Below are 12,946 nucleotides of genomic sequence, written 5' to 3' on the forward strand. Positions count from 1 at the left end.
GACTGATGTTAAGGAATCTCTGTACACAATACCTGGTAAAGTTCTCTAGTCCTCACATTCATGCTTCAATGCGAACAGGTTGATCCACAATGTGAAGAAAACAAATTGTGTTGAATTTGAAAACATGAATCAAAAGCAAGCTTTGCAACTGTTATTGGGCTGAAATGAGTTAGATAGGAATGATGCACAAACATTTTATGAATGAATGTTGCTCATGGTGCTAGAATGGCTTCTTTTAGTTACTTCCATTCCCTTGTGAGCCGGCCGAAGTGGCCGTGCGGTTAAAGGCGCTGCAGTCTGGAACCGCAAGACCGCTACGGTCGCAGGTTCGAATCCTGCCTCGGGCATGGATGTTTGTGATGTCCTTAGGTTAGTTAGGTTTAACTAGTTCTAAGTTCTAGGGGACTAATAACCTCAGCAGTTGAGTCCCATAGTGCTCAGAGCCATTTGAACCATTTTGAACCATTCCCTTGTGGCTTATGGAATAAGCTAGACTTGGTGGCCAGCAAATCACTTACAATTACCACAGGTTTAATACTTGTAACTGTGGGTCCCACCATACAGAAAAAGTAATAAACAAAAACATATGATCCATTTTGGAACCATTCTTTATAATGCACTGCCAAAAGAGGCTGAAGAATAGAACATCTTTTAAAACATAGTTAAAATAATTTCTTGTCAAGAAGGGTTACTACAATGTAAGTGAATATGTTAAATTACAGGAATACTAAGCACTCATTTACTGTTGAATTCTTCTGATATACATTTCTGGAATGTGTCTGACATGTACAATACTGTTTTACTGTATGGTCTACGGAGTGACAAATAAATAAATAAATACATAAATAAATAAATAAATAAATCCATCAAGGGAGGTGCCTATAATATTTCTGCAACAAAATTTGATAATTCGTGTCAGACACCCATTACCCTCTGCATCAAAACAAAAATGTCATTTTGATGCAGAGAATATATGGTATTTTGACACGAATTATCAGGCTGTGTCACAGACTTATCATACTTGCCATCCTCAATGGAATGACATTTACAGTATTTATGGCATTGGATTCATGAAGTGTGCCTAACTGGTATCCAAAGACGAAACAATATTTTCTTGAAATTGGTTGTTCATACATGAAATAAATACCAAAATAATACAATACAGCTGTAAGGAAACTGCCCTTTACTGGAATAAATTTCTAACAGTCCAAAAGTTAATATTGGGAAGCCAAAAAAATACTTTGTAGACACTGCCACTTCCTATAACACCTCTTAGGCTACTCAAATAATGAAGTCCTACTAAACATCCAGGTATAATTACTGTATTTAAGTGTCAGAGACAGTCTCATTATTTCAGAGATATCTAAAGCAGAGTTTTGTTTGCCTTTCCACAAGAACGAATTTTCTCACCTGCGTCAGGAGTTAAGACCCTGTTTGACAGCTTGTGATGTGCACATCTGACTTCTGATAATGAAGTTTGCTAAATTGGTATTGAAAATAAACACTACCAACAAAATTTTTAAATTCCTTTTGTTCCTCTGCATGTAATTCATTTCCCTATAGCATTAATTTTTAGACACCTTGACACTTTTAAGCTTCACAGCAAAGTTGTGAAGAATCACTGTGTTCAAACTATTAACTTACTTATTTATACAGTCCCTACTGGAAACTAACTTCAGCTTTGTCAGTAGATTTTGGCAGGTTGCTATGACTTTGAATCATAAACAAATATGTTCTAAACCACAGAACAAATGACAAGGTGATAAATTCTACATATTTTTATTTGTTGTGAGATCTTTTCCTATACCAAATATATAAACTAACATTCCCATATATAAATCAGGTTCAAGGATCCTTAAAAAGGGAAGAAATGATTGCTAGTAGTAGAAAGTTTGAATGTTACATATACGACTGCTCCTCTTATGAGAAATAGCACCAAGAAAGATGAGAAAATTTGCATTCACTTTTTGTCCACAGGAATCATCCAAGAGGAAGAGCAATTGAAAGTAATTTTTGATCATATCATGTCAAACACTGTCTATTGCCTGTTTTCTGACGCTATTCCTCAGTCTTTCTGGGCCCTGAAAGCAGCAGTACAAGCCGCTAGCTTCACTCATAAAGCAGTGAGAAACTTGCGAACAACCAACTCACACTTCCTAAAATGTGTAGATTTGAGGCATTAATTCCTACTGATGAAGAGACAAGTAGCATGTCCTGACTAAGCCAATGAAGCAACAGTCCCTCAATTTGAATTTTATGTGCTCAATGGTCCCACTTACGGAAATTGTACTAAGAGAACATAAGAAATTCAAAATGCTCTTCTGTGTGTTTCATGAGGAATTATACACAAGACAAAAGAAGCTAATTTGGGAGTGAGTAAAAGAAAAAAATGCTGTCAATATTATGTAGTTGCTCATGTCGGAATCAATTTCATCGATCACACCTTTACCTGAGACAATTTTTGGTTATTTTGTAGATAAGCTGAAGCTGTGACAGGCCTCACACATGGGTGTCAGGAGTGCTGTCAATTTGCACCACTTTGTTTCGACAGCTGTTTAGGTACCTCTGGCCAGCAGAGAAATGAAGGATATAAAACCAGAGGCTCAGTTGGCTCTGGCATTAACTATGGCTGTAAATTCCTTGATTTGTGCCAGCCACGCCATACAGATTCAATTTACACTATAAACAAAAAGCGAGCACTCAGTTGGCAGAAGTATCTGAGGAATCCACATTACTGTACCTCTATTTAAGTTAAGGTATGGTGAAACTCCAAAATCTTCCGACAGAAATGTGCACAGAAACAAATAATTGGATATCCAATAAAGATAGAGACAATATTGAAATAGAATTGGTTAACTGGGTTGGGTTGTTTGGGGGAGGAGACCAGACAGCGAGGTTATCGGTCTCGTAGGATTACGGAAGGACGGGAAAGGAAGTCGGCCGTGCCCTTCCAAAGGAACCATCCTGACATTTGCCTGGAGCGATTTAGGGAAATCACAGAAAACCTAAATCAGGATGGCCGGACGTGGGATTATACCATCGTCCTCCTGAATGCGAGTCCAGTGTGCTAGCCACTGCGCCACCTCGCTCGGTTTGGTTAATTGCTGAAGCATTCACAGCAAACTCATTTTTCTCCAAGAAAGCAGTGGTCTTCAGATGATATTACGGTATGGACGGCACAAGTTATGAAGCATATATTGAACCCTAGCACATTGTGTTCAGTGACACACTTTGCCACTGAGTGCCCAACTTCACTCTTAGCCATAATTTTAATGTGACCATTCACTTGACAGGACAGCTGGCTTTGATTATTCTCTATAGCTACAGCAGAGGAGATGAATTAAGAGTATTACAAAACTGCTTTCCTGAGTGGAAAAATGTCTCTCCCATACTGCCTGCCCACCTGTAAATGGTATATCCACAATGATGAGTAATTTCCCTAATCTGTGAAAGTGCAGCTTCACTGGTGTCACAATTATGACTCTTTCCCTTGCTGCCTTTCCAATGTTACAAGTGACATTAGCTTTAACTGTAGCGCCATCTGAAGTGACACCCACCACTTTCACAAAATGAAATGATTACTCTGTCTTTCACAAAAGAGAATTGATAGAGAAACTTTAAGTGCAAGGAAAGATATTCCTAATTGGTGTATAATTGAAATTGCAGCCAGCTATAAATAGGCCTGACTCAACACCCCTTCAATAAATAACTAAAGATGTACGAAGCTGCTTTCGTGACTTTCCTGTAGCTGATCTTGGGAACAACATACCGGTATGTACAGTAACAGTGTGCCTGTAAGTTTTTAAAATACCGCTCTCCCTTATTTTTAAAATGGTGGACAGTTTAATTCCACAAAACTAAATATGCATTTTAATCATAGCATGGACAGAATGAAACATTACTGAGCCAAAATAGGTGTTTTGGGACACAAAATGTTAAAAAAAAGGTGGTGTTATGTTCCACACAGTTTGTATGATCTTTATCTTTTATTGGCATAACTACATGAATTGTTTGACATCTGATGATTTTCACTGAAGAGAGTGTAAGCAACAAGGCACAAAGATGTCTCAGGCACGCACTACTAAGAGTTTAGTGGGTACATATTTCAGCCACTTTTGGGTCACTATCACGTATAGATGTATGATGTCTCACCAGTGCTTAGGGTAACTGGGTGTGCAGTATGGGGACAGGACCATCCAAACTAACGTCCGACCTTACAGCTGACATTTCACCAATGGATTCATGTTTCAAGACAATGAGTTATATGAATAAAGAGAACATTTTCCAGAGAAGATTCTCAGAGCAAGAGAACACACACAGATAAAGTTCTCAGTTTCATATCTTTAAAGAATTCAGAGTAATTGCTCTGACCAGGTACTTCTTTTTCTCCCCTCCTTCTTGGACAAGTTCTCACTGTATGTCATGTTGCCACATCCGGCACAGAACACATACGTACTTATACATTTCATTCAGCTCGCTCAAATAGCCAAAATACTTGCAGCAACAAATTGTTAAGATGATATATGGTCTGTTTACGAAAATGTATAATTTTCTGATGATTATACTCAATTTTCACATGTTGGAAACTTTCTATTGTTAGTGAAATTAGATGTACACGCTATGCAGACAAATTCCCAATAACACGCCTCATTTTCATCTTACTACAAACCAGAACTGTCAAGTTTCCTAACACAAGATAATTTTCGTTGAATATGATGCCGGTCATCCGATGTGTGTGTGTGTGTGTGTGTGTGTGTGTGTGTGTGTGTGTGTGTGTGTGTGTGTGAAGTATTAAGTGGACGTACATGTGGTTTCATTATGAGAAACAGCTGCTAGGTTTGTAATCAACCAGTTACTAATTTTTCTGATCTGCTTACTTGTTAACAAAAAAATTGATAAGTTCTGTGAGAAATCTTATCTGAAATATGCCAACTGGTATTAGGAGAAAGAACGAAAGTGACAGAAAAAAAAACAGTACCTCAGATTGCAGCAATATTTAAATTGTGTGACACAGACTGAATTCCTGTGATGAACTTCATTTGGAATTACTTACTGACAAGGCCTTCTTATTCAAATTCCAAATTGTATGACAGCATAATTATGTTACTGAAGCTGCTTACAATTCTAAACTGCACACTCCAAACATACAGTTGAATCCCCCCTGTGCTTCTTTCCAAAGGTGAGAATGGAAAGACCCCACTAAAATCACCCTCATCACTATGGCAACTACTTGAAACGTCACTGTAATCATAGTTATTTAATTATTTGATCACCTCCTCCACTGAGTTTTCCAAAACAGCTTCATTCTATGCTGAACTCTATTGTAGGTCTTCTCATCACGTGCAACCTTGTGGTTTCTGGAATGGCAGCATTAACTATGCTACAACGCCACAGCCTTTGTCTCCTAAATTAAAGCAGTATACTGGCTCACTCTTAGAATCTGCTATACGTCAGAGTTTCTCCATGTCTTTGCATCACGTACAGACCCATGTGATGAAGCATCAATACTAGAAAACATGTCACTATAATTACATATCACCTCCACATTGATACCTTGAAAGCCATTTTAGTTAATATATTTATGTCCATGTGCAGAAAGTTCGATGACTGGCACACACATGCAATCAAGGGTCCTCTCAACACACACTGGTACCTTGATTACCACTTAATTTTTACCGCTTCTAGTTCAGCTATGTTATGGGAAATCGGATCCACAAAGGTGCTTTTTGGTTAGTATGATGAACATCTGAAAACGTCATTGGCACAGGTGTCTGGTGTATCCGGAGAATGTTCTTCACATTGAGCAACTTCTGCCACCCTTTTACTCAAGCTGAGAATTATATTCTCTGACTCACTTTCTTCACGTGAAATCCTGAGAATAAAGTATATTACCTATTTTATCCATACGACCCAATAATGCACAAGCCCACCACATTAACTTCGTGCAAACTATCCTATACATGCAGCAATCGAATGAATGGAATGCTGACATGAACCGGATTCAGCAAGCTTGGGACCAGTTGACACTTCTACAAGTAGCATCACCTCTCTCATTCATTCACTGACCTCAGGAGAGCCGCTGTTGAAAAGGGAGACAGATTTGAGTAATAATGTCTTGATCACATTTTAGACAGTATGCCAAAAGAAATTCAAGCATGTTACAATGCTTGTTGGAGAAAAACAGTATTGGATATCACCCAGTAACAGGTTTTTATTTTACTAAATGGCTCTTTAAAACAGGCTGCTATAATTGTTTTGTTATATCTTTCGTTTCACAGCGCAGATTTAGTGTCTCTCCTCCCCCCCCCCCCCCCCTCCTCTTCCTCCCGACTTTCAAGAATTTATCCCAACCATATTCACAAATGCAAAACTTTTCCAAGCAGTTTCTTACTTTTCAGAATAATAGAAAAGATGCGGGTTGACCGAAGCGTCTGATCCCACCCATCGACTCTGACCCGTGATGTAAGGCTGTTGTGGTGTGTTTGTAGGTGTCATTGTATTGCTGTTTGTTGTGCCCTCTGGTGGTGTGTTTAGGGGTTTTGTGTTGTGTGGGATAACCATAGCGCTCCATACATTGCGGTTCCTGGTTCGAGGAGTCTAGGTTGGGAATGCGCGAGATTGTGTTGTTGACGTACTACTTTTGTTATAAATACTCTCACAGTTTTTGCGCTCATGAAACTGGTGTGAGTGAGAGGAGTGTGCTTGACTGGTTTTTGTTTTATCGTGAAGTATGTTCTGAGTTTATTAAGTACAGGGGTAAGTTGGGTGGGCCTGGGGTTGTGGTGGAGGTGAACCGAGTCGCAGTTTGGGAAAAGGGAATATGGGAGGGATAAGTCAGTGGTTGTGTGGTTGGTCTCTGGGTGTAAGGGGCTGTTGTACCGGGGGGGGGGGGGGGGAGGGGGGGGGGAGTTCATAATGTGTTTTTAGGGTTGTGGAGCGGCGGTCTAAGAGGGAATTAGGTAGGTTGGTTGGTTGGTTTGTGAGATTGAAGGGACCAGACTGCGATGGTCATCGGTCCCTTTTTCCAGAACTAAAAACACCCACACATAATAAGAACGAACAATGGAAAAGATGACAGACGACACAGGACATGAAAGACTTAGAGGCCAGACAAAAGGAATTAAAATCACACAGAGTGTGACAGTGGTTGGCCGACCATAGAGACAAAAAAGGAAAAGCCAACCACTGAGAAACACACTAAATACTCAGTCTAAAATCGTAGGCCAAAGGCCAGACTCAACACAAAAAAGACAAACACTTAGATAAAGTGATAAAAGCCCCCTGCCTGAAGAAAATGCAAAACTAAGCCCGCCATGGCAGTGTCATCTGTTAAAAGGGCAGGGAGTGTATAAGGCAGCGCAAATGTCTGCCTGAGCACAGCTAAAAGGGGACAGGCCAACAAAATGTGGACCACCGTCAAAGCCGCCCTGCAGTGACAGAGAAGCGGGTCCTCACCGTGCAGTACATATCCGTGTGTCGACCGGGTGTGGCCAATGCGGAGCCGGCAAAGGACAACTGAGTCCCTGCGAGGGGCTCGCATGAATGACCGCCATACAGCCGTCGTCTCCTCGAGAGCACGGAGTTTATTGGGTGTGGTCAGATCGCGCCATTCAGCATCCCAAAGCGAGAAAACTTGGCGGCGTAAGACTGCTCGCAAATCAGTCTCCGGGAGGCTAATGTCCAGAGTTGGATTACTGGTGGCCTGTTTGGCCAGGCGGTCAACATGTTCATTGCCCGGGATGCCGACATGACCAGGGAGCCACACAAAGACCACAGAGCGACTCCTGGACAGCCATCACCAGACGAGAGCGAGGGAAACACTGGTTGATAGCTCGTAAACAGCTCAGGGAGTCGCTACAGATGACGAAGGACTCACCTGAGCAGGAGCGGATATAGTCAGGGCACGAAAAATGGCGACCAGCTCAGCAGTGCAAACACTGCAGCCAGCCGGCAATGAGCGTTGTTTGTAATGGTCCCCTAGAGTGATGGCATAACCGACACGACCAGCAACCATCGAACCATCAGTGTAATCAATGCCAGAGCCCTGATACGCAGCAAGGATGGAAAGAAAGCGGCGGCGGAAAGCCTCCGGAAGGACTGAGTCCTTCGGACCCTGTGCCAATTCGAGCCGAAGGCAAGGGCGGGGCACACACCACGGGGGTGTATGCAGAGGGGCCCGGAAAGGAGGTGGAATAGGGAAAACCCCAAGCCTGGAGAGAAGCTCTCTGACTCGGACCACGATCGTACAACCCGACTGGGGCTGACGTTCTGAGAGATGGACGGCCGACCGAGGGAACAGGAGACAATAATTAGGATGCCCAGGCAAGCTACAAACATGTGTAGCATAAGCGGCCAGTAAACGTTCGCGCTGTAACGCAGTAGAGGGACACCTTACTCCACAAGTATGCTGTTGACAGGGCCGGTCCGGAAAGCACCAGTAGCAAGTCGGATCCCGCTGTAAAGGATTGGGTCCAGCACCCGCAACACAGAAGGGGATGCTGAGCCATAAGCCAGGCCCCCATAATCCAGACGGGACTGGATTAACGCCTGGTAGAGCCATAAGAGGATAGATCGGTCGGCGCCCTCGCTGGCGTGGCTCAAGCATCGCAGATCATTAAGATGCAGCCAACACAACTGTTTAAGCTGCCGAATATGTGGGAGCCAAGTCAACCGGGCATCGAAAACCACACCCAAAAACCGATGTGTCTCCACTACAGCAAGAAGTTCGCCAGCAAGATAAAGCCGCGGCTCAGGATTGACAGGGCGTCGCCAGCAGAAATGCATAACGCAGGTCTTGGCAGCCGAAAACTGGAAGCCATGCGCTACAGCCCAAGACTGCACCTTGCAGATAGTGCCCTACAGCTGATGTTCATCAGCTGCAATACCAATGGAGCTATAGTAGAGGCAGAAGTCATCAGCATACAAGGAAGCTGAGACAGACGATCCCACCGCCGCAGCGAGCCCGTTAATTGCAATTAAAAACATGCAGACACTTAAGACAGATCCCTGTGGTACCCCGTTCTCCTGAACTCGGGGGGGAACTATGGGAGGCCGCGACTTGCAGGCGGAAGGTACGGTGCAACAGAAAATTTTGTAGGAAAATCGGCAGCGGACCCCAAAGACCCCAACCATGAAGTGTAGAGAAGATGTGATGGCACCATGTCATATTGTACACCTTCTGCATGTCAAAAACGACAGCAATGAGGTGCTGACGGCAGGCAAAGGCCATACGGATGGCTGACTCCAGACTCACTAGATTGTCGGCGGCAGAGAGGCCTTTACGGAACCCACCCTGAGAAGGAGCCAGGAGGCCCCGAGACTCGAGTACCCAACTCAATTGCCGGCTCACCATGCATTCGAGCAACTTGCAAAGAACGTTGGTGAGGCTAATGGGGCGGTAGCTGTCCACTTCCAATGGGTTCTTGCCAGGTTTCAAAAAGGGGATAACAATGCTTTCCCGCCATTGTGCCAGAAACTCATCCTCGACCCGCATACGGTTGTAAAGGTCGAGGAGGCGTCGCTGGCAGTCCACTGAAAGGTGTTTGAGCATCTGACAGTGGATGCCATCTGGCCCAGGAGCTGTATCAGGGCAAGCGGCTAGGGCACTTTGGAATTCCCACTCACTGAATGGAACATTGTACGATTCAGGATGGCGGGTGTGAAATGAAAGGCTCTGACGTTCCAACTGATCTTTAATGGAGCGGAAGGCCAGTGGGTAATTCACAGAAGCGGAACTGAGAGCAAACTGGTCGGAGTCAGTACGAACTGCTCCATTCAGTGAGAGTGCAAGGATGCTGACAGGGGTCCGATAGCCATAGAGGCACCTTATCTTGGCCCAAACCTGCGATGGAGGGATATGGAGGCCAATGGTGGAGACATACTGTTCCCAGCACTCCTGCTTGTGTTGGCGAATAAGGTGGCGGGCCCGTGCACGCAGCCGTTTAAAGGCGATGAGGTGTTCTATTGAGGGATGTCGCTTGTGACACTGGAGCGCCCGCTGGCGATCTTCAATCGCCTCGGCGATCGCAGGCGACCACCAAGGCACAGTACTCCGCCGAGGGGACCCAGAAGAACGGGGAATAGCAGATTCGGTGGCAGTAACGATGCCAGTGGTGATCGAGTGAACCACCGCATCAATGGCTTCATTAGAAAGAGGCGCAATAGCGGCCATGGAGGAGAACAAGTCCAAGTCAGCCTTATTCATAGCCCATCTGCAAGGGTGCCCAGAAGAGTGATGCTGTGGCAGTGACAGAAAGATCGGAAAGTGGCCACTACCACACAGGTCGTCATGCACACTCCATTGGACAGACGGTAAGAGGCTAGGGCTGCAGATCGAAAGGTCGATGGCTGAGTACGTGCCATGTGCCACACTGAAATGTGTGAAGGCACCATCATTTAAAATGGAAAGGTCGAGCTGTGTCAATACATGCTCAACGGTGGCGTCTCGACCTGTTGCCACTGACCCACCCCACAGAGGGTTATGGGCGTTGAAGTCGCCCAGTAACAGGAAAGGTGGCGGCAATTGGGCTATCAGCGCAGCCAGGACATGCTGCGGGACATCACCATCCGGTGGAAGATAGAGACTGCAGACAGTAAAAGCCTGTGGTATCCACACCCAAACAGCGACAGCCTCTAAAGGTGTTTGTAGAGGGACACTCTCACTGTGGAGAGAGAGAAGGACATAGATGCAGACGCCACCAGATACCCTTTTATAAGCTGCCCAGTTCTTTAATAACCCCGATAGCCACGGAGGGCGGGGGTTCGCATTGCTGGAAACCAAGTTTCTTGAAGAGCAATGCAGAAGAAAGCGTGAAGGCTGAGAAGTTGTCGGTGCTCAGCAAGACAGTTGAAGAAACCGCCACAGTTCCACTGGAGAATGAGGATGACATTGTCCATGGCTGAGAAAGGTGTGAAGGGACTGGAGAGGCAGATTACGCCGCTGGGTCACTTGCTGCCACCGGTTCAGTACCCGTGCGAGTGACATCCATTGCGTCTGAGGATCCGGCGAGATCCAGGTCTTCAGCAGATGCCAGAATCTCGACCACATCCTCAGACGCTGAGCTTGTAGGAAGCGCTGGGACGGGTGCCACCACATTGTCGGGATTCTTGGGAACCTTTTTCTTTTTCTGATTCTTGCATTGTGCCTTCAGTAGTTCAGGCTGGGAGGGCTTCGCTGGGTCAGTCTCAGGGACGGACGACGACCGTGAGGCCCTACGACCAGCGACCGGTGGTTGTTTCAGCCACTTGCAGGTGTCCGCTGGTCGGAACTTGCGAAGGGAGGTCCACAAGGGACCCCTTCCTGGTGCAAGGAGCCGAAGAAGTCCCTGACGGTTGAGGGAGGTGGGGGGGGGGGTGCTCCTGAAGTAGATGGAGCAGGAGCAACAGGGAGTTAAGTGCCCCCCACAATCAAGGGGGCCGGTGGGTTCTATCATAGAGCCAACTGTATGTGACAACACGGGAGATGGGAGAACCGTTGTTGCAGCAGCGGCGTAGGTTGACGTCACTGGCACAGGATGTAGCCTCTCATATTTCTGCTTGGCCTCAGTGTAGGTCAAGTGGTTCAGGGTCTTATATTCCATGATCTTCTGTTCTTTCTGGAATATCCGGCAGTCCGGCGTGCAGGGGGAATGGTGTTCTCCGCAGTTAACACAGATGGGAGGCAGGGCATATGGAGTATTGGGATGCGAAGGACATCCACAATCTCGACACGTGATGCCAGAAGTACATCGGGATGACATATGCCCAAACTTCCAGCATTTAAAACACTGCATCGGAGGAGGGATATATGGCTTCACATCACAGCGGTAAACCAACACCTTGACCTTTTCGAGTAAGACATCACCCTCAAAGACCAAGATGAAGGCACTGGTGGCTACCTGATTATCCCTCGGACCCCACCGGATGAAGTGAACACCTCGTCGTTCTAGGTTGGTGCGTAGTTCATCGTCTGACTGCAGAAGAAGATCTCTGTCCCCTGGACCATGTTTAGACTCTTATGGGGCATGATGGTAACTGAAACATCCCCCAACTTGTCACAAGCGAGCAACCTCCGTGACTGGGCAGAGGATGTTGTTTTGATTATAACTGAACCAGAGCGCATTTTGGACAAGCCCTCCACCTCCCAAACTTGTCCTCTATATGCTCCACAAAAAACTGAGGCTTCGTCGACATAAATGATTCACCATCAACTTGCATAAAGACGAGGTACCGGGGTGAATAATCTGCAGTACTGTCTGTAGCCATACGTACCTCCCATGGAGTGGCCAGGGAGGGGAAATGATCTCAGATCATATTTCTTGCCATTGAGGTTAGACCTCGATCACTTAGAGACTGCTGGTTGAGGCCCACCAGCGAGAGATGATATACCACACTTCATTACGGGTCATCCGCCCTAATGCCATCCACTCCGACCAGAGGGTCTCCCCATGGGTGCCACCCAGCCACAGCAAAGACCACCTGGCAGGACGGCCTTTGCCGGGAGTCCTGATGCCCCAGAGGGATAGGCATCTACTCCTCGGCATATGTGGGGAGGTAGCAGCTCAGGCATCAGCAGTGCGATCCCTGTGTAGTCAGGGGGGCTACCACCAAGAGGGTACATGACGACCCCACCACAACGGACTGGCTACTGTGCTGGATGTTGGGTGTTGAATATCCATGTATGTCACGAGGGCAAAGATGGAAGTGCACAATGGAGGGAATGTATGCTACCCGGAACACACTGCAGCTGATGTGGTCAGAAGCTCTGTGTAAGTCCAACTCCATGACAATATCGGGTGTGCCAGATCTTAGAGCAAGATGGATATAGAATGCACCACGTTAAGGCGTCCTTCCCCAAATGGTACGCACTAACGGAAAATTTTGAAATGGAGGGGTCAAACCTCTTAGGAGACCATCACATTAAAGGCCGAAACAGTTGATAGTCGCCTCTTACGACAGGCAGGAATAT

The 12,946-nt window shown here is 45.7% G+C and overlaps 1 protein-coding gene across 1 annotated transcript in view; it reads right to left on the minus strand.

The window, feature by feature from the left end:
• LOC126234699 (vesicle transport through interaction with t-SNAREs homolog 1A) overlaps positions 1-12,946 on the minus strand; it is a 31,910-nt gene that overhangs the window by 15,895 nt on the left and 3,069 nt on the right. The gene's annotated exons all lie outside the window — the stretch shown is intronic.

This window comes from Schistocerca nitens, chromosome 2 (genome assembly GCF_023898315.1).
Source record: "Schistocerca nitens isolate TAMUIC-IGC-003100 chromosome 2, iqSchNite1.1, whole genome shotgun sequence".
Taxonomy (NCBI): domain Eukaryota; kingdom Metazoa; phylum Arthropoda; class Insecta; order Orthoptera; family Acrididae; genus Schistocerca; species Schistocerca nitens.